Below are 25,048 nucleotides of genomic sequence, written 5' to 3' on the forward strand. Positions count from 1 at the left end.
ACCTGCACACTGATAGTGGAGTTAGTGGAGTCACTAGATAGCCATGTCAGGGAAAATAAAAGTGTATTTAATTAAGCTATTAGCAAGTACATGAGACATTTTGTTCTTGATTTACAGGAAGAGTTAGGGGTGTGGTTACAGTGATGTTAGGGTTAGGTGTAGTGTTTGAAATCCCATTTGTGGTTCGAAGGTGCACTATGACTATAAATTCAGAGTTGTTGTATGTGAGGTTGGAAAAAGACATGGGACTTGCTCATCAGTTAGACTCCTCAGGAAGGAGAGGAGGATTGGGGCACAGCATGTCCCAATCTTGAGAGAAGGCATTAGAGTCCTCTGAGCCTCCTTCTCCAGCTGCTCAATGATAGATCCCCTTTCCCGGAAACCACACCCGGGTGTCTGAGAAGACTCTGGGAAACCGCAAAGAGAAATCTAAAGTTGAATCTGAACGTGATCCCTAATTTCCTTCACCTTTAGTGATTTGATTGCACTGGACAGGTAAAAGCACATCTCTCTGCGTGCCTCCACTATATTGCTTTCACCTATATAGATACTATCTTCTCAGATTAGTGCTGATGAATTTGAACACAACCTGCACCCAACATGAAGTAATCTCAGACCTTCACCAATGCTGCTGTCCTCATCCACGGAAGTCTTCTTGGCACAGCCACCGGTCTTACGTTTAGCCTACATGACAACAGATTATAGGTCTCATAGCAGATCTAAGGTCAGTGTAGCGTCTCCTCCTAATGCTTTAAGGCTAGGATTTAGTGACAGTAAACTAATCCTAGATCTGTACCTAAGTAGGCAGAACATGTGTAGAGGACAGCATATTTCTTACCTTGCCTCCTGTCCTGTTCTTGTTGGTCTCATGTGTCTCTGTTTCATCCTTCATATTCTCCACAACCTTATTTTGGTCATCCGGGGGATCCTCCCATTTCACGCTCGGGTGGATAAATGAGAGGCCAATATCAGTCCTAGGTTGTGACTTTATGAAACAACTTATTCGCTCTTATTTTAAACAAAACGACAATAGTGGTCAGATTTCAGTCCATGGATCAAACCAGTGAGACCTATTGCTGTGTTAGTGACCTACTATATTGTTAGTAATTTCTCCTCTAAACTCAAAATAGGCTAAATGAACCATACCTTTCTGTCATCTGACATGATGTGTAGCTTATTGTTGTAGGCTGTTTAGAGGAAATACTAATACCTCCTTTGAAAAAACGTCAGTGAACCATCGGCAAACAACTGAAGTGAATATGAACGTCCTTGAATTATGCCAAAGCATTGTTGAATACTCGATTCCGATTGGCTGAAGCCAGAGCATTCTCCAAAGATGTCATACACACATGATGTCACAATTAGGCCTAAGTCTAATGTCTATATGAATTGTCAATGTAATTAGAAAACAAATCAAAGCTTGTCAAAGTTCTGCCAAACGAAAATATGTCTAAGTACACGTTTTTGCGTTTAATTTATGGTTTATCATGCATCACCATGCACAAAAACGTAACTCGCTGCCATCCATTAGCTATAATTCTGAGGTTGCAAAGCTGCAGAACTAGGACGTGCAATAAATTATAACCACTTGCAGAATAATTTCAAATCAAAGATGTTCAAGGGGGTTTGAACTATTTCAGCACTGTGGAGCTGTCTGCTGCATAGAGCTGACACGTTTCTTGGCGTCAGGGGACCGTGCCATGGTGCTGAAACGGAGCAGGGCTCAGTTCTATGGATATCTCATGCGGATTTTCCTGCTAGCCTATGTATAACGATACTATAATCACATTATTTTCATCCATCCGCCAACACAAATGGCATGTCAACGTTTCCCAAATATGCAATGAAGCCAAGCCGAGATGTATGGTTCTTCATCCAGAGGACGAAGCACCACTGTATCATCTAAAACCTTCAGAGAGATCCCTTAAAACTGTAGTGTAAATTCTCCACGGCTGTTATGGTAGCTAGGTTAATTTAGCGAGACAAATCCAACACATAGCGTTTCTACTGAGTCCTGCTTAGAGGTGACTGACCGTCATGTTGCTAGTTGTAATGACGCTTTTAAAACAAGAATAGTTATTTGTAATTGCTCTGGGAGCTAATTATTGCAGAGCCCAGCAACACATCCTGCTCGCTGGGCTCATTATGGACAGCCAATGAGCATTTCAGGTGAAAAAGTCAGCCAGATCGGATCCCTATAACATACATGATACTAGGATCCTGTAGCAACCTGCCGGCCTGCACAATCCTCCATGGCACGAATGCTACACGCGCAATATGGTATGCTAACATCCCACAACAATTCCCCAATTGGAATTACTTGCCTAAACTTCCAATCATACTTATTTTCTAATATCAACCATAGTTTCTGCACTTAAAGCAGACTTGCTATTAGAACATGATGGAATTAGGACAACTGTAAAGTTCGTTAAACGTAGGCTAAAATGAACCTTACCTGGCTGTCGTCAGCCATTATGTGTAGCCCGTTAATTAAGGCTCTGCGCCTCTGATACTGCAGCTGTTCTGATAGGCCACTGTAGCTTTTCTGTAACTGTTAAACTCGTCTAATCGTATCCGTTGAAAACCGGTCAGTGAACCGTCCTCAAACACAATGAACTGATGTCAATATGGACATTAACCTTCACATAAAGATATCAAATACATGACGTCAGATATGCCTAGAGGTATTGTTGACTTAATCAGAATACATATCATAGTGTCACAGTACGTGCTGTTGACAGCCTATCCCGAAATCAAACAGGAACATGGATTTTGTGAAATCTGTTGTGAATGTATAGGATAGTTTTTACAATTGCATAACTGCCTTCATTTTACTGGACCCCATGAAGAGTAGCTGCTGCAGCTAAAGGGGATCCACAATAAATACAAATACAAACCCAATGCACCATGATAACACATGTATCAACTTGTTTTGACATATCACATGGGATATGACAGTTCCTGATTCTGAGATACTGTAAATCAACAGACCTTGAGAGGAGATTAAACATAATCTGTTGATCTATTTCATAGATTTCTGGTGGTTTCTAAGCATTCTACATGTGTTGGGGAAGGAGGGTGGGATCTCTCCAGAGCATCTAATTACATCAATCATGTCTTGCCATGCATGTGATATGAGATAATGTTATGCACCACGTAAATATACATTGCCTGCAGTGAAATACTCCATGGAGACAGTGCTCATTGTTCATTTTACATGATGGATATATGCTACTCCATTTCATACAATCAATCAATCAGTACAATTTATTTATAAAGCCCTTTTTACATCAGCAGATGTCACAAAGTGCTTATTCAGACACCCAGCTTAAAACCTCAAATAGCATGCAATGCAGATTTAGAAGCACGGTGGCTAGGAAAAACTCTCTAGAAAAACAGGAACCTAGTGTAACGGATGTGAAACGGCTAGCTTAGTTAGCGTGGGCGCTAAATAGCGTTTCAATCAGTAACGTCACTTGCTCTGAGACCTTGAAGTAGTAGTTCCCCTTGCTCTGCAAGGGCCGCGGCTTTTGTGGAGCGATGGGTAACGACGCTTCGTGGGTGTCAGTTGTTGATGTGTCCCTGGTTCGCGCCCGGGTATGGGCGAGGGGACGGTTTAAATTTAAAGTTGGTTGGTGTGAGTGAGTGAGTGAGCGAGTGAGATAGAGAGGGAGGATGAGACTTTTTGGCCTTTCTTTACTTAAACAATCTCATTTAATTTACCCCCCCCCCCCCCTTAAAAATTAAAAAAACAAAAATATATATCCTGTACTGCATACATTTGCCATACTCACCTTTCTATCTACCACATTATACAAACCAACATCACAATACCCACTCCTACAACTGTATATCCAAAACATCTTCCCCAGCTATATAGACATCCCCCCCAACACACCATATCTCCTCAAACATCTCTACACATTATATCATTTTATAGAACTCAAACTCAACCCTGAGGCACGCAGAGACCATCCCATTAAACAATAGTAAAGAGTCTGTTATCCCCCCACCTTTGACCCTGTTCCTCCTTGTTTGCCAAATAGCTAACTTTGCCTGAGCAAACAGAAAGTTCAACAAAACACACTTGACTTTCGCCTTACACAAATACCTGCATCCCATTATAAACATCCCAACAGTAAACACCACCCCCAACCTCTCACACAGACATTCCAACAGAGACATTAAAGGCATTAACCTGGTGCACACAGAAAACACATGAATCACAGTTTCTTTCATTTTACAGAAAAGACACCCCTGCCCGAATCCCGGTTCAACCCGTGCCAACCAGCTGTTAGTGGCCAGGGCTCCATGAAGAACCCTCCACTGGAGGTCCCCTGACCTCTTTGGTACTGGGGGTTTATAGAGCCCCCTCCACCTAAAACCCACCATACTCTCAGCCCAACATATCCCCTGCCACTGATGTGCCTTCACTCCTGTTAGGCTCCTAATGTTCCTAACCTTAATGCAGAGGTTGTAGAGGGCTTTACCTCCCACATCCTCAAACTCCCCCAGGCTCGGAGTGTTGAAATCTAACAAGTCCTCCAGACCCCTTTCCAGTCTCCAGTCTCTGCCGTCACCTGCAGTGGCGGAAACATTGGTGGCCCCTCTCCCTTTGGCCGCTCAAACATCCCCCTTACCGGCTCAGACAGTGCCTCCTGGACCTCCTCCAGGAATCTCTTCAGCAGCCAAAGAGACGTTATTCCTGTTTGTTGTGAGAAGACTTCTGGGGTTTTCCACCCCTCCTCTCCCAGCAGTCTCAGGTCACCCAGCCTTTGTGAACCCCCTGCCATCAGTTGCCTCTGCAGGGTGGCCGACTGAACCGATCTCAAAGGGATTGCTGGGTTGTGGAAGATAGGCTCCTCCCATAGCCCAGGCTCCACACCCCCTTCTCGTATGGGCCTTAGCAGCTGCCAGGCCCTTAGCATTGCAGAGTAAAAATCTGAGAGACCTGCTGTACTCAGCCTCTCCAGCTTCATGAGGAACAGCTGCCGGTCCAACCCTAATCCGCCGGCTCCCCTCAGCAGCGCGCATGCTGGCTCCCTCCAGCCAACATCAGCATGGTACAGCAGTCTCTGCACCACCTTTAGCCTGAAAGCAGCCATCCTGCTCTCCAGTTCCACCAGGCCCTGTCCTCCTTCATGAACGGTCATGTACAACACTGCTGCCTTCAGCCAGTGATGGCCCGGCCAGAAGAAGCTTGCGTTGCAGGTCTGCGAGCGGGGCGGGGGGATTGAGGACAGCCAGTTTATGCCACAGGGAAGATGCTACCAGGTTGTTAATTATCAGCACCCTCCCTCTATATGACACTTGGGACAGGAACCACCTCCACCTGGCCAGACTTGACACCACTGCCTGTGACAGCCCCTCTCAGTTCTTCCTTACACACTTCTCCGAGCCCAGGTACACCCCCAACACTTTAAGCCCTTCACAACCCCACTGCAAACCCCCTGGAAGCAGAGGAGGAGCCCTATCCCCCCATGCCCCACATAACAGAGCTTTGCTCTTGCCACAGTTTACCTTAGCTGATGAAGCTCCCTCGTACACCTTGAGACTGGTCTCCTGTGCCTGCATATCCTGATCATCCCATACCATCACAGAAACATCATCTGCATATGCTGACACTGCTATGCCTGTCACCACATCCATTCCTGTCCAGCACACTCCCTGCAGTCTCCTGCGTAGCAGTCCTAAAAAAGGCTCAATGGCTAATGTGTATAGCTGCCCAGATAGAGGGCATCCCTGTCTAATGCCCTGTCTCACCCAGACTGGCCTACTGAGCCCCCCTCCCACCTTGACTATACATGACGCCCCAGCATACAACAGCTTCACACATGTCAAAAAACTCTTCCCAAACCCAAGCACAGACATCACATTAAACAGATACTCATGGTCCACTCTATCAAAAGCCTTATCTTGATCTTAAGAGACCAGTCTCAAGTTCACATTAGAACCTCTCAAGTCCCTAATTAAGAACAAGTTGTCCGTGATTGAGCGTCCTGGTACACAAGATGTTTGGTCCTTTTGTACTATCGAGTCCAAATGGGACTTCAGTCTGTTAGAGAAGACTTTGGCAAATATCTTGTAGTCCGCACAGAGTAATGCCACAGGCCTCCGGTTCTTAAGTTCACACAAGTCCCCTTTTTTTGGGCAGGAGAGTCAGAGCCGCCCGACGGCAGCTCATCAGCAACTCTCCTACCCCGACGCATTCACGCAACACGCAAAAGAAGTCCTGTCCAATTATTCCCCAGAATTTTTTATAAAACTCCACTGGGAGTCCATCGACCCCCGGTGCACGACCGGGGGACATCTGGGTTACGGCCTCTGCCAGTTCAGTTCATTTTTTAAAATAATATATGTATTTTTACACAGTTAGGGAGCCAATGAAGAGTACATAGGAATCTTACCATTCTATCTGTAGTGTATTACGCAGTGAAGATTACTTGGCAACTCTGTTGAATGACTAACCCTTTGGATTGGGGGGTGCAGATCAACACAGGTATCTTTTGGTTATCACTACGGCAACAGCTTCCAGGAACGACACAATATTTACATCTTACAGTTATTCAGAAAATAAGCAAAAGGAATAAAACAACAATATGTACATAACAACTGCCAAGTGGTACAGTATTTGGAATTTCAGTACAGAAGAAAGATCATTGGTCATCAACAGAGGAATGTCCATTTCATCCATCTGTGCCAGAGAGAGCTTAGGGAGTCCTGCGAACAAGACTTGAGCACACATAGGATCACACACTTCTGCCCTATACAATTCAGTATAAAACTCCACAGTCCGCTCCCGCATCTCACCCACCACAGAGGTCACCCGCCCATCAGACAGCCGTAGACAATGCATACCCTTGGCTTCACCGCTCTGTCTTTCCAAACCAAAGAAAAAGGAGCTGGGAGCATCCATCTCCTTAAGCATGGAGAACCTAGCTCTTACAAGTGCTCCCTTTGCTTTAACCTGGAAAAAACTGCCCAGGTCCCTACGTAATTCGGCTAAATTAGCCTGGAGGCCTACATTGCCTTGCCCCACCATCTCTATCTCTATCTCACTAATACAATGCTCTAGTTCCCCCAATACTCTCCTAGCCTCTGAGGATGAGAGAGCTGTGTACTGTTGACAGAAAAGCCGAATTTGGACTTTCCCCACATCCCACCATTGACTGAGAGACTCCTACTCCTCTCTTCGCTGCCCCCACCTTTCCCAAAAGATTTGGAAACCTGAGCAAAAAGTGGCATCTCGTAAGAGCTTTACATTGAACTTCCAATAAGATGCCTGCCGGGGCCCTGGTGAAATAGACAGCCGAGCCATGGTTATGTGATGATCCGAAAACCCCACCGGGAGAATGGTAGCGCCCAGCAGCCTATTGCTCCGATTCCTAGACATGTAAAACCGATCAAGGCTGGACTCAGGCTAGCCCCAAAAACCTTCATCCATGTATACTGTCTTGTGTTTGGATGTTTAGTTCATCCACTAGGTCGAACTGATTAATGATGTCCCTTAACACTCCCACTTACACTGACGCTGAGGCTCTTCCCCATTTCTGTCTTTTGTAAAAATCCATTGTACAGTTCCAGTCCCCTCCGACCACCAGCGTCTCCTTAGGCGCTACCTGTGAGAGTTCCTGTCTAAGACTCCCAAATAGAACCCCTCTTTCTCTCCCTGTGTTAGGGTCATACACATTTATAAAGACAAAACCCATGTTGTTAACTTCTGCTTTAACAACAAGCAGCCTACCTTTACACACCTCCTTTGAGGAGCAACGTTTTACAGACAGCCCCGGTGCAAAATGGACTGCCACCCCTGCACTAAGATTTGTCTCATGGATCAACACACTTGCCCCTTTCCACCAGAGCCCCCAATCGACTTCATTCAACACATCACTATGTGTCTCCTGCAGAAACAACACCTGTACTTTTTTTTTGTTTTACATATTCACCCAACACACTTCTCATTCCCGCATCTCTGGCGCCATTTATATTGAGCGAGCCTACCCAACGAGTCTCCATAAGAAGTGGGAGAAAAGCAGAGAAATAGACCAATAGCAAAGCTCAAAAAGCCCCAGTGTCAGAAAGAAAATATACATCTAAACAGTTTTTTTATTTTACCTTTATTTAACCAGATAAGCTAGTTGAGAACAAGTTCTCATTTGCAACTGCGACCTGGCCAAGATAAAGCATAGCAGTTCGAAACATACAACAACAGAGTTACACATGGAATGAACAAAACATACAGTCAATAATACAGTAGAAAAAAGAAAACAAAGTATATATACAGTGAGTGCAAATTAGGTCAAATAAGGGAGTTAAGGCAATAAATAGGCCATGGTGGTGAAGTAATTACAATATGGCAATTAAACACTGAAATGGTAGATGTGCAAAAGATGGATGTGCAAGTAGAGATACTGTGGTGCAAAAGGAGCAAAATAAATAAATACAGTATGGGGATGAGGTAGATAGACGGGCTGTATACAGATGGGCTATGAACAGGTGCAGTGATCTGTGAGCTGCTCTGACAGCTGGTTCTTAAAGCTAGTGAGGGAGATGGGAATCTCCAGCTTCAGTGATTTTTGCAGTTCGTTCCAGTCAGTGGCAGCAGAGAACTAGAAGGAAAGGCGACCAAAGGAGGAATTGGCTTTGGGGGTGACCAGTGAGATATACCTGCTGGAGTGCGTGCTACGAGTGGGTGCTGCTATGGTGACCAGCGAGCTGAGATAGGGCAGGGCTTTACCTAGCAGAGACTTCTAGATAACCTGTAGCCAGTGGGTTTGGCGACAAGTATGAAGCGAGGGCCAGCCAATGAGAGCGTATAGGTCGCAGTGGTGAGTAGTGTATGGGGCTTTGGTGGCAAAACGGATGGCACTGTGATAGACTACATCCAGTTAGCTGAGTAGAGTGTTGGAGGCTATTCTATAGATGACATCACCAAAGTCAAGGATCGGTAGGATGGTCAGTTTTACAAGGGTATGTTTGGCAGCATGAGTGAAGGAAGCTTTGTTGCGAAATAGAAAGCTGATTCTAGATGTAATTTTTGATTGGAGATGCTTAATGTGAGCCTGGAAGGAGAGTTTACAGTCTAGCCAGACACCTAGGTATTTGTAGTTATACATGTATTCTATGTCAGAGCCGTCCAGAGTAGTGATGCTGGATGGGCGGGCAGGTGCGGGCAATGATCGGTTGAATAGCATGCATTTAGTTTTATTTGCGTTTAAGACCAGTTGGAAGCCACGGAAGGAGAGTTGTATGACACTAAAGCTCATCTGGAGGTTAGTTAACACAGTGTCCAAAGAAGGTCCAGAAGTATACAGAATGGTGTCGTCTGCGTAGAGGTGGATCAGAGAATCACCAGCAGCAAGAGCGACATCATTGATGTATACAGAGAAGAGAGTCGGCCCGAGAATTGAACCCTGTGGCACCCCCATAGAGACTGCCAGAGGCCCGGACAACAGGCCCTCCGATTTGACACAATGAGCTCTATCAGAGAAGTAGTTGGTGAACCAGGCGAGGCAATCATTTGAGAAACCAAGGCTGTTGAGTCTGCCAATAAGAATGTGGTGATTGACAGAGTCAAAAGCCTTGGCCAGATCGATGAATACAGCTGCACAGTAATGTCTCTTATCGATGGCGGTTATGATATCTGAAGGTAAACCTTTACGCACTGTTGTGACCCACTTCCTCAACCTAAACCATTTCCTGGGTGAGAGGACACCATGCCTCTCATTTTCCATAGCATATTGTACTGATCTTACAAACTTTCTAGGATAAGAAAAAAAAAGCCTCAAGATGAACTTTTCCCCCTTAGTCTCATTGAGGAACCTTGTCAATTCTCTCAATGTGTACTTAGACCCCTCTGCTTGACTGGCTGTCAGCTCCGGGCCCAACTCCTCATCCTCAGACTCACTTTCCTCCTCATCTCTATCTCCAACCCTGACCACCTGCCCTTTCTCTCTGGTCAGGGCATCACCCACAGCAACAGGCAAAATTTCCATGGTGCCTTTGTCCTTACCCTTTTTCCTTTTCCGTTTGACCCCCCCCCCCCCCCCCCCCTCAATCTCTTACACTTCCCCACTATACTCTCCTCATCCACTAGAATAACCTGACTAGACCCAGCCTCAGCTACCCCACCATCTCTAGCCTGACTAGGCCCAGCCTCAGCTACCCCACCATCTCTAGCCTGACTAGACCCAGCCTCATCTACATCACCTTCCCTGGCATGACTAAGCTCAGCTTCTGCATCTCCTTACCCCCTGCACTTTGACCTTGATATCCCCCACTGGCGCCCTCACCCCCTGCACTTTGACCTTGATTTCCCCCACTGGCACCCTCACCTTGTCTACGGGCTTTATGTCGGCAGGCAAAGCTCTTATGCCCCAAATCCCCACACTCAAAACACCGTAGACTATCTGTGCTGGCAAAACCTGCATAGAGCCCCTCCCCGTGCCTCACTTTAAAATGCGCATTTAGTTGTTGCTCATTGTTGTTCAGAAACATAAACAGTTGCCTCCGGAATGAAACAACGTGCTTAACGGCATCTGCCTGAAAGCCTGCTGACAGTACACGAAAACCGCTAGCAAACTTACCAAAACGACTCAGCTCTTTCCTGATTTGGTCATCCGTAATAAACGGAGGCAAATTTGCAACTACCACTCTTGTCGAAGGGGTAGAGAGAGGTGAAATTGACACCAACCCATCCCTTACAAATATTCCGCTAGCAATTAGCCTACCAACCAAATTAGTCCTTTTCATGAACACAACCACAGCTTTGTTCATTCTAGAAGCAGAATGTATAAATTCAGCTCCTACCTGTCCACCGACCGCGAGCAGAACTTCCTCCACCTTAACTCCGTTCTCAGGAACACACCTGAATCCATGCCGTATCGACAGCGTCTTCTCCGCGCTAGGCTGAGAAGCCATCGCGCACACCACACCTTCCAAACCCCAGGAAAGTTACTCTGTCCTCTTTTTACACCCTAACTTTGAAAAAACTGTGGATACCGCTAAATCAATATTGCGTTAACCCTCCACCATAGAAAATAACATGTAAAGAAAAGAATCAAAGAAAGTTAGTTAGGATAGAGCCCTCCACACCAATACTCAAACTCCCAAAAAATCCCAGCATGCATTGCAAGAGAGAGAGAAAGAGAGGTGGGGGAGAGGGAGAGAGAGAGCAAAGATCGAAACAGCAGGTCTGTGACAAGGCATCACGTCCAGAGAACACACATTTCTCTTCATGCGATACATGATGTTTGGCTGTGCTGTTCGAAGTGTTATCTATTGGGTTTGGTGATTGTTCTGTGTGAAGCCGTATTCTGCATTGCATCATGGAATGTGATGTGAAATCCCTGGGCCTATGGCTGTTGAAGATACTCCACTGCACTGCTGCTGTGAGCAGGAGTGGGAGAGAAGTCATGCTTTTATTATACTCTTGTTCTGTCACTTATTCTCCTGCCTCTCCATCTCAAAGGCTGCCAAATATTTTGAAGAGTGGTTAAAGAGGTGGCTGTGTGTACACTCCAACTCTATGGGTTTGTCTTATTCCAGAATACACCCATAATTGTGATCCACACAGTATGGTTCTGTGTTTTCCACTCTGTGATTAAAAGTAGTTCTCAGAGTAGAGCTATTTTTAATTGACCAAAGCCCTTCTCCCCCGATTGCTCAGTTTGGCCTGGCGGCCAGCTCTAGGAAGAGTCTTTGTGGTTCCAAACTTCTTCCGTTTAAGAATGATGGAGGCCACTGTGTCCTTGGGGACCTTCAATATTGCAGAAATGTTTTGGTACCCTTCACCAAATCTGTGCCTTGACACAATCATGTCTCTGAGCTCTATGGACAATTCCTTTGACCTCATGGCTTGGTTTTTGCTCTGACATGCATTGTCAACTGTTGGACCTTATATTTTCAACATATAGAAAGCATCTCAGAGGGTTGATCTAGCTGCAGATAGCTAATTCTCCTCTGTGTTTTTTCTTTGCTGCTAATAAGCTCTTGCCAATCTAACTAAATTAATAGAGAACATCTGGTTATCTGACAGTCTATGCAGCAACTATTGTATTAGAGTCAAGCTGTGGTTATTTTATTTATTTTCCTAGACAAGTCAGTTCAGAACAAATTCTTATTTACAATGACAGCTTAGGAACAGTGGGTTAACTACCTTGTTCAGGAGCAGAACGTCATATTTTTACATGGTTACCTCAGGGATCTGACCTAGCAACCTTTCAGTTACTGGCCCAACGCTCTAACCACAAGGCTACCTGCTGCCCCAAGTCCTGCCAACTCAAAAACTGCACAATAAAAGTGTAACCAAGGGGGAACTAGTGCATTTCTCTGAGAAAATCTGCTTCAGTTTTACCAATCTTCCAAAACACTTGAAATTATTGTAAAATCATTGGCATTTATTTGATCAAATAGACTTTGAAAGGGTAGACATGCAGAAATTCCTCTTGTCAAAAGTCTTGCTGTTACAAAAGTAGTTCTTCATGCAGCGTAACAGGTTACAGGTTCTTGGTGAAGCGCCTGAATGGCTTCATTATTGCTGAAAAGACCCTGACAATCAAGGATCTTTTTTTGACAAGCTGAGATATGGAGGGAGAAACCTCTCCAACTGGAGCTAGAAACAGAGAGAGAAATGCAGTATAGTAACATTGAAAAATAGCAGTGCTATGAGTTTGGTAGGCATACCTATGTTTCTAACACACACCTAAACAAAACTACAATCTATAGCAGAGCTCTAAAACATCCTTACCTATGCAATGTGCATCAGTAGAGGGAATTTCAGTCTGTTCCTGGACTGAATGGCAGTCCTTTTTGTTTCCTCTCTTGGAACGCTAACAGAAGAAAGGTAAAGAAAATGGTACAGAGAATAAATAAATAAATGGAACACTTCTGAATCCAAGGCAACAATTTAGTGATGAATAAAACATATTTATTTATTATCATAGCCACATCAATAACATCAGCACCTAACTGGAACCAAAAACAAATGCTAACTCCCAACTCCCTGCTATACCTTGAAGTTGATCCTGAGTTTGGTCATTGAAAAGCAAAGGAAGCTCCTTCTTGCTTTCTGCTCAGCCCCCCTCTCTGTCTCAGCCTGGTCTGATGGGTTTGTTGCAGCAGAAGCTGGTCTTGACGCCTCCTTGCATCCTTGTACCAGCTGCTGGGTCAAGGACTTTACCAGGACTCTGTCAAATGCAGGGTCCTGGGAGGAAATAGCTGCTTGCAGGGTGTTATAAGAGCCAAACTCCTCCATGAGGTTTTTATGTACACCTCTGAACACCCTATGGATGTTCAGGTTCTGGGAATATGCCTGTGTCCTGGAGAATCTGGATGCAGCACAGAACTCAGACAGGACTTGTCTGATGAGTTGCTGAGATGTTTCTGTCAGATCTGCTGCCTGTTGGTACCAAAGAGGTTCCCTTGCTGGTGAAAGACGGAGTGGAGGATCAAAAAGAGCCTTTAGCACTCGGTGGTCGGCTGCTGTCAGTCATTGGACTGTTAAGATTTCTGGGCATTGTAGAATACATTTAGGGCATAATGCGCAGACAGGGGTATGGTGGGGTGCGGGTACAGCGGAGGTAAGCCCAGGCACTGGGTTATGATAAGAGAGGTTGTATCTCTGGACATGTTGGTTGTAATGGGTGTGGTCACCTCATGTGTGTGAGGTGGTACAAAGGAGGTATCAGAGGTATGAAGAGTGGAACTAGGGGCTCCATTGTAAACCAAAACAATGATAACTAACCTGAACAACAGTATACAAGGCATATTGACATTTGAGAGAGACATACAGCGAGGCATAAAGTAATCGCAGGTGTTGATTGGGAGAGCTTGCTAAAACAACAGGTGAGACAACAACAGCTAATCAGCTAACACAACAACAGCAGGTAAAATGGTGATGACTAGGCAGAGAGGGTCGGATTAACTACACACAGAGCCTGAGTTCGCGGCTGGGGCCGACAGATAAAAAAATAAATAAACAGAATGGAGTACCGTGATTAATGGACAGTCCAGCAGACAACAGCTATGTAGCCAAGTGATCATAGTGTCCAGAGGGCAGCAGTAGATGGAACAGGGACGCCGCCACTACGCTAGCACGCGGGCGACACGGCGTTTAAAGTTAGTAGCCCTCCGACAGAGGCCGGTTGAAAGGCACAGCGGATGGAGTATTCGTTGGCAGACCAGTCGTGGCGGGGGGCCGTGTCGACAGAGAATCCAAGCCAGATGGCGAAAGAGGTATTGTAGAATTTAGTTTGCTAGCCGGGAGATGCGCCTGGCTCACGGCTAACTGGTGCTAGCTTCGTGGCAGTGGCGTTAGCCACTATAGCCAATCGGTAGCAGCGGTGAACCGGTGCCAAGGTCCAGAGTTTACAGCAAGGATCCGGTGGAGTATTGGGCTCTAGCCGTGTATGAGTGGGGTTTGGGTGAACAGCTGAGTAGGCCGGGAGGTGGGCCTCAGGGATAGCTTCAGTACTGGATGCCACGGTGAGTGCAAGCTAGCTGTGAGCTAGTTAGCTGCAAGCTGTGAGGTAGCTGTGAAGATCAGAAGTAGTGGTCCAGGGATTACGGCAGGAATCCGGCGTTGTTGTGGAGAGACAGTCCGATACTAGTAGACTGGCGAGTATTATCCAGGCTAAGAACAGGGCTGGTATCTGTGCAGAAGGTAAAAGCAGCTAGCAGTGGTTAACAATGACTAAATAGCTTGTAGCTAATTAGCTGGTTAGCTTCTGGAGGTTCTTGAATGTGTTCTAAAATTTTAAAAATTAAAATAATAATAAATAATATAGAATCGAATTAAAAATCGAAAAGAGATTGAAAATAAAGTTGAAATATATATATATATATATATATACACACACACAAAAAATACGAAAAGGACACGAACCCAATGCTGATAACACAATACCCCCTTGCGGTGCATCAAATAATTGCATCGCTCTTACAGCTATTCTGTTCCTTTGAACAAAGAGTGTTACCCCTTTACTATTAAAGTGTATTGCTCTGTGGGGGAGTAATCTGTTTATGACTGATAATAGGACGTAACACAGGGATGAGGAAAAAACAATAATTTGGATCCTACAACATTGCTGTTGTACCTAAATAATTCCACAAGAGGGCGACATAAACATTTCATAAAACCAATTAACCTCTACTGCCTTCAGTCCATGACGTCCCCGACTAACTAAAAGTCTGCGTCTGCAAAAATGCTCTTTTATCATAACTCGACATGAAAGTAGCCAAGCCAAAACAGTCAATGACATGCTTTTCGAGATATAAAAGTAGCTATGGTGGAAGAATAGGTAAGTGAAATATAGGGAAAGGTAGAACATGTTTTACAGTAAGTTTAAAGTTGTTATCAACAATTTAGCTCTGATAGGCCTTTGGCAATCCAAGCTTTTGGGTTCGTACTCAAGGCTACTTGGTTTAGGCCTTGCTATAGCCTAGGGATACAGTCCAATAATATCTCCCTTCTCCTGAAGTGTACACACTCATTCGCTTCTTCCTACAAATCTAAAATCATTGGATTGGTGGAGGCATGGGCTAGAGAGGAATATGCTACCAAATAGCACATTATTCCCTAATGTAGGCCTACTTTTAAGGAATGCACTATAAGGAATAGATCAATCAACTGGCTCACTAAATAGGGTACCGAAATAAATCCACAAGAGGTCGACACGAAATTAGACTAGGTTTATTTCTGTTTTGACCTGCTGAGTGGCAGTGCTTAGTGAACAGATTGCCATGTGGGCCTAGCTGTATCGAAAACGGTTGATGGGGAAATTGTGTAATCTGATCAATATATTTCCCCCCCAATATTAATGAAGGTCTAACATTCCATGACGTGGTATGTAGTTCTTAATTCGTCAGTGGCTGCAATATTGTCCTCAGTAAACTCAACATGAGTGAAAACAACACAGACAAGGACAAGTTTTTCGAGATATAAAAAATACTGTATGCAATTATGGATGAAGAAAGGGTAGGTTAAATGACACAAAATATTTGGGAATGTAACTAAGGAAAACGTAATTTAACAGTTACAGAACTGCTACAGTAGCCTATCAGAACAGCTGCAGTATCAGAGGCGCAGAGCCTTAATTAACGGGCTACACATAATGGCTGACGACAGCCAGGTAAGGTTCATTTTAGCCTACGTTTAATGAGCTTTACAGTTGTCCTAATTCCATCTTGTTCTAATGGCAAGTCTGCCTTAAGTGCAGAAACTATGGTTGATATTAGAAAATAAGTGTGATTAGAAGTTTAGGCAAGTAATTCCAATTGGGGAATTGTTGTGGGATGTTAGCATAACATATTGCGCGTGTAGCATTCGTGCCATGGAGGATTGTGCAGGCCGGCAGGTTGCTACAGGATCCTAGTATCATGTATGTTATAGGGATCCTTTTTCACCTGAACTGCTCATTGGCTGTCCATAATGAGCCCAGCGAGCAGGATGTGTAGCTGGGCTCTGCAATAATTAGCTCCCAGAGCAATTACAAATAACTATTCTTGTTTTAAAAGCGTCATTACAACTAGCAACATGACGGTCAGTCACCTCTAAGCAGGACTCAGTAGAAACGCTATGTGTTGGATTTGTCCATGTCTCGCTAAATTAACCTAGCTACCAGAACAGCCGTGGAGAATTTACACTACAGTTTTAAGGGATCTCTCTGAAGGTTTTAGATGATACAGTGGTGCTTCGTCCTCTGGATGAAGAACCATACATCTCGGCTTGGCTTCATTGCATATTTGGGAAACGTTGACATGCCATTTGTGTTGGTGGATGGATGAAAATAATGTGATTATAGTATCGTTATACATAGGCTAGCAGGAAAATCCGCATGAGATATCCATAGAACTGAGCCCTGCTCCGTTTCAGCACCATGGCACGGTCCCCTGACGCCAAGAAACGTGTCAGCTCTATGCAGCAGACAGCTCCACAGTGCTGAAATAGTTCAAACCCCCTTGAACATCTTTGATTTGAAATTATTCTGCAAGTGGTTATAATTTATTGCACATCCTAGTTCTGCAGCTTTGCAACCTCAGAATTATAGCTAATGGATGGCAGCGAGTTACGTTTTTGTGCATGGTGATGCATGATAAACCATAAATTAAACGCAAAAACGTGCACTTATAGACATATTTTCGTTTGGCAGAACTTTGACAAGCTTTGATTTGTTTTCTAATTACATTGACAATTCATATAGACATTAGACTTAGGCCTAATTGTGACATCATGTGTGTATGACATCTTTGGAGAATGCTCTGGCTTCAGCCAATCGGAATCGAGTATTCAACAATGCTTTGGCATAATTCAAGGACGTTCATATTCACTTCAGTTGTTTGCCAATGGTTCACTGACGTTTTTTCAAAGGAGGTATTAGTATTTCCTCTAAACAGCCTACAACAATAAGCTACACATCATGTCAGATGACAGAAAGGTATGGTTCATTTAGCCTATTTTGAGTTTAGAGGAGAAATTACTAACAATATAGTAGGTCACTAACACAGCAATAGGTCTCACTGGTTTGATCCATGGACTGAAATCTGACCACTATTGTCGTTTTGTTTAAAATAAGAGCGAATAAGTTGTTTCATAAAGTCACAACCTAGGACTGATATTGGCCTCTCATTTATCCACCAGAGCGTGAAATGGGAGGATCCCCCGGATGACCAAAATAAGGTTGTGGAGAATATGAAGGATGAAACAGAGACACATGAGACCAACAAGAACAGGACAGGAGGCAAGGTAAGAAATATGCTGTCCTCTACACATGTTCTGCCTACTTAGGTACAGATCTAGGATTAGTTTACTATCACTAAATCCTAGCCTTAAAGCATTAGGAGGAGACGCTACACTGACCTTAGATCTGCTATGAGACCTATAATCTGTTGTCATGTAGGCTAAACGTATGTCCAGTGGCCGCGCCAAGAAGACTTCCGTGGAGGAAGACAGCAGCATTGGTGCAGGTCTGAGATTACTTCATGTTGGGTGCAGGTTGTGTTCAAATTCATCAGCACTAATCTGAGAAGATAGTATCTATATAGGTGAAAGCAATATAAGGGAGGCCCGCAGAGAGATGTGCTTTTACCTGTCCAGTGCAATCAAATCACTAAAGGTGAAGGAAATTAGGGATCAAGTTCAGATTCAACTTTAGATTTCTCTTTGCGGTTTCCCAGAGTCTTCTCAGACACCCGGGTGTGGTTTCCGGGAAAGGGGATCTATCATTGAGCAGCTGGAGAAGGAGGCTCAGAGGACTCTAATGCCTTCTCTCAAGATTGAGACATGCTGTGCCCCAATCCTCCTCTCCTTCCTGAGGAGTCTAACTGATGAGCAAGTCCCATGTCTTTTTCCAACCTCACATACAACAACTCTGAATTTATAGTCATAGTGCCCCTTCTAACCACAAAGGGTATTTCAAACACTACACCTAACATCACTGTAACCACACCCCTAACTCTTCCTGTAAATCAAGAACAAAATGTCTCATGTACTTGCTAATAGCTTAATTAAATACACTTTTATTTTCCCTGACATGGCTATCTAGTGACTCCACTAACTCAACATCAGTGTGCAGGTAAAATATGTTTCCTTTCTTTTCTTTTCTCTAGCCAATGGAGGGTGATTCAGCATGGCATGAAAAATAACGTAAGTCTCTCCACATAAGGTTCTGGTCAAAAGTTGTGCCCTATATAGGGAATGGTGTCATGGAATTACTTGATTGACAAAAACATTCCTCTGTTTGTTGGCCATAGCTCACATTCGAGCAGCTCTCCACGCTGTGTCTGAAGATTGTTAAAGTCGTGACCCAGACAGCCCTCCGCATTCTCCTACCAGCGCTAGCTCGTATCATGGGGGTGAACCTGAGGAGTGGGGCAACCTCCCCAGAATCCCAGTGCTCTCTGACAGGGTCTGAGGATTCCTTAGGCAGTCTGGATGAGAGAGAGAAAAGGCTGCTGATCAGTGAGATGAACTACTGGACTAAGGAGAGGAGGAGGAATGGCAGTGCAGGGTTCCGCCAAAAATCCACTCGCAGAACCTCATCACCATGCTGTTCGCCTAAGAGGTATGTTCACAGCAATATTTCAACTTAATAATTGCAAGACCTGACCCATACTTATCATAAATTATTAACTTGGAATTCACACCTTGTAGTTTTAAGTTCTGGTCAGAAATGTTGCCACTGAGGGGGTGGGTCCAGGTGAAAGTCATTTTTAACTGGGTAAGCCATAAAGTCATCTATGAATAAATAGATCAGGTACATGCCTTTCAGAATTAATCATATTCTGATGTCATACAAACATAAAAATCAGGCAAAAAATCATGTCAGTTGGCTTTAGGCTTCTAGAACTACGGTGGTATGAGAAGTATCCATCATTGCTCTAATTTGGTTTTCAGGCTCACTAATGACCCAGATTAGATACAGTTGGTGTAACAGGTTTCTTCTGTTGAAGGAGAGGCGGACCAAAACGCAGCGTGGTTATTTTGATACGTCTTTAATAAAGATGAAAATAGAACAATATACAAAAACAAGAACCGTGAAACCGAAAACAGCCCTATCTGGTGTAACAAACACAAAGACATGAACAATACCCACAAACCCCAACACCAAACAGGCTACCTAAATATGGTTCCCAATCAGAGACAATGACTAACACCTGCCTCTGATTGAGAACCATATCAGGCCAAACACAGAAACAGACAAACTAGACACACAACATAGAATGCCCACTCAGATCACACCCTGACCAAACAAAACATAGGAACATACAAAGCAAACTATGGTCAGGGTGTGACAGTTGGTCACATTTGCATGGCATAAGTGGTGATTGTGTGTTTATCTTCAAGGTCCCAGACCTCATTTCAGAGCTTGCCTGCAACTAGAGAGGCTCCACTCATGGAGGAGCCTCTGAAGGCTCTTTTTGGGGTAACGGAAGAGAGCCTCCTGATATCCCTGGTTGAGGGTCACTCCAACCCCACATCCTCCGAGTTGAGCTGTGCTATCGTGGGGGAGGTGGTACACCAGCTTAACTCTGGCCTCTCAGTGGCCATTCAGGCCAGCCCGGGGAGTTGCCCCCCTATGGACAGTCAGGACATAGCAGCAGGCAAGGAGGTCATTCGGGTAGCCTCGGTGCAGATCCTGGCCGAGCTACAGAGCCAAACGTCTGAGCCAGAGTGGTTAGGGTTTATCGAGCCCCTCATGGACCCTGTGACCGATGATGTGCTGGATGCCATTGTCGGCACAATGGACAAAATGGCACAGGACTTCAACATCCTATTGGATCTGGCCAAGAAGATGACAATCTTGGGGTCTAAATTTCTGACCAATCTTCAATGTGACCTTGATGTTGAGTGTCCATCTGGGAAAGAAGGGACCACTCACTTTCTCAAAGAGACTGGATCCTCTACCAGTGTGGTGGCCAGAAAGCTTCAGACCCTCTCTAGCCCCGACTTTCAGTCTAAAGCCCTGAAGGCGGTGAGCACCATCCTTACAAGGAAAGTCAGCAGCTCTTCTGGCATGGCTCCTTCCTCTAGGCCTTCTAGTGCTGCTCCTAGCCTTACTGAAGCCCCCCTGAATACCAGCTGCACAGCCCTGACATCTGTAACCTCCACTGCCACAGTGATTGTTAAGGCATTTGTGGGAGGCATGGAGACGATAGCATCATTTGAAGGCACATGTGAAGCCGTTGATTGGCCAGTTCCTGTAAATGACCACAAAACAGGATCTTCACAGATGATAACCTTCTCTCTAGCACGCACACTCTACGGCCGTATACGAGCAAAGCTGAGGGACCTTTTAACTCTATCCACTCGAGAAGAAGGTGTGGCTAAGGATGCTTCTCTTCAGGAGTCTTCAGACACCCTGGAAAAGGCAACTGTTTCAACTGTTGAGGTCCAGTTACCCAGCACCGAACTTAGTAGAGTTCCCAGAGAGAGCCAACCAATACCAGCTCTCTGTCGCTCCAATCTGGATACCAGTACTCAAGAAGTTCTTAGCAGTGTTTTTTCCATCTACAAGTCAGAGTTATCAAAAGTGGAGAGTAAATCCTTGGCCGTTGTCAGTTCATCTGATGAGTCCCTAGAGGCTTGTTGGTTTGTTGATGGTGTCCTATCAAAGCTCGATGACTATACTATTTCCCAGTCACCCTCACCCAATGAAGACTTGAGCGTGAGTACTCAATATTCTCAACTGAGCTCAGAAGAGAGTGTCAGAATCACAGAGTCCTCTACTAGTCTGATTCAGAGCATTAAGAAGCTCTCTAGCAATGACTTCCAGACTCAGGCAGAAGAGGCAGTGAGTAAAGTGCTGATGAGATCCAGTCATTCCTTTATCACACAGATCAGCCATACTGGTCTTCAGAAAAGTCTGCAGGCTGGCTTATCATCTAGCTCACCATCAGAGATCCATGTCCTTTCAGAATCCATGTCCTCCATGTCCTCTGAGAATACAGCCTCTGGATTAGTGGAAACCTTTGTCAAAGGAATGGCGACTATTTTCCAGAAAAATGAGTCCACTGACACTGTGCTACTGGAAAGAAGTGGGAGAGTTTCGCAGTGCTCCCACGGGGGCTCCCAAATGGATGATACTGAATTGAGTGTTAAAATATCAGAGGAGAAGCTTTGGTCAACAGCTAAGACCATCTGCGTCAGTATGAAGAACACACTTAAGGATTTCTTCACAGGGCTGAAGCCATCCGGATCCGAAAGGACAGAAAATGCTTCTTCCAAAGAGACCCTTGGGGAAATCCTGGTTGCTATCCAGAGTGAAATCTCAAACTTAGGGCGAATGAAGGATTCCAGGGAGCTCCTTCAGATCAATGATATGGTAGGAACTATGCTGAAGGAGGTTGAGAAAAGTGAGGATGACAGTGAACAAGTCTGCCAAGATATCCCTAGAACTTGTTCATCTTTGTCCACTTCTTTAAATGGTCGTAGTTCCTTGTCCAGCTCTTCAAAGGGTCCTAGGTCAGAGTGTGAGTTAGAGATCAACCTCCCTGGCACTCCCATCCCTGACGAAGTGCCTTTTGATCTGACCTGCCCCATCGTCAGGAGCTCCTGCATCGGCACCAGGGTCTCTAAAATGCCAGATATTTCTTCAAGTGACATAAAGACAAAGATGATGGCACACATAGATGAACCCCTGCATCGTAACAGTCCAATGACTGACAGCAGTCGACCACCGAGTGCTAAAGCCTCTTTTCGATCCTCCACCCCGTCTTTCACCAGCAAGGGAACCTCTTTGGTACCAAAGGGAAATGGGATTGACATTGAAGAGAAGGAGGTGTGCATCCCCAGCAGCTCTGGCCATCTGAGGGAGCTCTTAATCCCCCCGGATATCAGCAGTGCCACTGCATTCCCACTGCAGTACTTGATGGACTCCAGCAAAGATGATGGCATCTGTTTTGTCACCATACTGGTGATAAGGTTGCTATCGGAGATCAGACCCTCAGCCCTAGATGGACCCTCCCAACAGGCAGCAGATCTGACAGAAACAGCTCAGCAACTCATCAGACAAGTCCTGTCTGAGTTCTGTGCTGCATCCAGATTCTCCAGGACAAAGGCATATTCCCAGAACCTGAACATCCAAAGGGTGTTCAGAGGTGTACATAAAAACCTCATGGAGGAGTTTGGCTCTTATAACACCCTGCAAGCAGCTATTTCCTCCCAGGACCCTGCATTTGACAGAGTCCTGGTAAAGTCCTTGACCCAGCAGCTGGTACAGGGATGCAAGGAGGCGTCAAGACCAGCTTCTGCTGCAACAAACCCATCAGACCAGGCTGAGACAGAGAGGGGGGCTGAGCAGAAAGCAAGAAGGAGCTTCCTTTGCTTTTCAATTACCAAACTCAGGATCAACTTCAAGGTATAGCAGGGAGTTAGCATTTGTTTTTTGTTCCAGTTTGGTGCTGATGTTATTGATGTGGCTATGATAAGACAAATACATGAAATAAATATATGTTTTATTCATCACTAAATTGTTGCCTTGGATTCAGAAGTGTTCCATTTATTTATTTATTCTCTGTACCATTTTCTTGACCTTTCTTCTGTTAGCGTTCCAAGAGAGGAAACAAAAAGGACTGCCATTTAGTCCAGGACAGAACAGAACAGACTGAGATTCCCTCTACTGATGGACATTGCATAGGTAAGGATTTTAGAGCTCTGCTATAGATTGTAGTTTTGTTTAGGTGTGTGTTAGAAACATGGGTATGCCTACCAAACTCATAGCACTGTTATTTTTCAATGTTACTATACTGCATCTCTCTCTCTCTCTCTCTTACCCCATCCATTTCTCTTGTGTTTCTAGCTCCCGTTGGAGAGGTTTCTCCCTCCATATCTCAGCCTGTCAAAAAACGATCCTTGATTGTCAGGGTCTTTTCAGCAATGATGAAGCCATTCAGGCGCTTCACCAAGAAGAACCTGTAACCTGCTAGGCTGCAGACTCTTGACAAGAGGAATTTCTGCATGTCTACCCTTTCAAAGTCTATTTGATCAAATAAATTCAAATTATTTTACAAGAATTTCAAGTGTTTTGGAAGATTGGTAAAACTGAAGCAGCTTTTCTCAGAGAAATGCACTAGTTCCCCCTTGGTTACACATTTATTGTGCAGTTTTTGAGTTGGCAGGACTTGGGGCAGCAGGTAGCCTTGTGGTTAGAGCGTTGGGCCAGTAACTGAAAGGTTGCTAGGTCAGATCCCTGAGCTAACCATGTAAAAATATGACGTTCTGCTCCTTAACAAGGTAGTTAACCCACTGTTCCTAAGCTGTCAGTGTAAATAAGAATTTGTTCTGAACTGACTTGTCTAGGAAAATAAATAAAATAACCACAGCTTGACTCTAATACAATAGTTGCTGCATAGACTGTCAGATAAGCAGATGTCTATTCATTTAGTTCGATTGGTAAGAGCTTATTAGCAGCAAGGGGAAAACACATAGAGGAGAATTAGCTATCTGCAGCTAGATCAACCCTCTGAGATGTTTTCTGTATGTTGAAAATATTAGGTCCAACAGTTGACAGTGTATGTCAGAGCAAAAACCAAGCCATGAGGTCGAAGGAATTGTCCATAGAGCTCAGAGACATGATTGTGTCAAGACACAGATCTGGTGAAGGGTACCAAAACGTTTCTGCAATATTGAAGGTCCCCAAGGACACAGTGGCCTCCATCATTCTTAAACGGAAGAAGTTTGGAACCACAAAGACTCTTCCTAGAGCTGGCCGCCAGGCCAAACTGAGCAATCGGGGGAGAAGGGCAGTGCAGTGGAGCAGCAGTGCAGTGGAGTAGCTTCAACAGCCATAGGCCCAGGGATTTCACATCACATTCCATGATGCAATGCAGAATACGGCTTCACACAGAACAATCACCAAACCCATAAGATAACACTTAGCACAGCACAGCCAAACATCATGTATCACATGAAGAGGCAAGTGTGTTCTCCAGACATGATACCTTGTCATTGTCATGGACCTGCTGTTTCGATCTTCACTCTCTCTCTCCCCCACCTCTCTCGCTCACTCACTCACTCACTCTCACACACACACACACACACCTGCTGTCTCGACCTCTGAATGTTCGGCTGTGAAAAGCCAACTGATAATTACTCCGGAGGTGCTGACCTGTTGCACCCTCTGTAACCACATTATTTTGTTGACTCTGCTAGTCATCTATGAAGAATGTTTGAACTACAGTACTTGAAGAACGATCTGGCCTTATTGGCCATGTACGCTTATAATCTCCACCGGCACAGCCAGAAGAGGACTAGCCACCCCTCAGTCTGGTTCCTCTCTAGGTTTCTTCCTAGGTTCCTGTTTTTCTAGAGAGTTTTTCCTAGCCACCGTGCTTCTAAATCTGCATTGCATGCTATTTGAGGTTTTAAGCTGGGTGTCTGAATAAGCACTTTGTGACATCTGCTGATGTAAAAAGGGCTTTATAAATAAATTGTACTGATTGATTGATGATTGATTGTATTAAATGGAGTAATATATATCCATCATGTAAAATGAACATTGTGCACTGTCTCCATGGAGTATAGCACTGCAGCCTTAGGCAATGTATACAG

The 25,048-nt window shown here is 44.7% G+C and overlaps 1 long non-coding RNA gene across 1 annotated transcript; it reads right to left on the bottom strand.

Moving 5' to 3' along the window:
- Nucleotides 1–12,380: 12,380 nt before the first annotated feature.
- LOC118965071 lies at nt 12,381–13,049 on the bottom strand. The gene is made up of 3 exons (XR_005052405.1): nt 13,013–13,049; nt 12,749–12,830; nt 12,381–12,613 (listed from the first exon to the last, which is right to left on the bottom strand). It is a non-coding gene; the product is annotated as an uncharacterized LOC118965071 (long non-coding RNA).
- Nucleotides 13,050–25,048: the final 11,999 nt, after the last annotated feature.

The sequence above is a fragment of the Oncorhynchus mykiss genome, chromosome 6 (genome assembly GCF_013265735.2).
Source record: "Oncorhynchus mykiss isolate Arlee chromosome 6, USDA_OmykA_1.1, whole genome shotgun sequence".
Classification (NCBI taxonomy): Eukaryota; Metazoa; Chordata; class Actinopteri; order Salmoniformes; family Salmonidae; genus Oncorhynchus; species Oncorhynchus mykiss.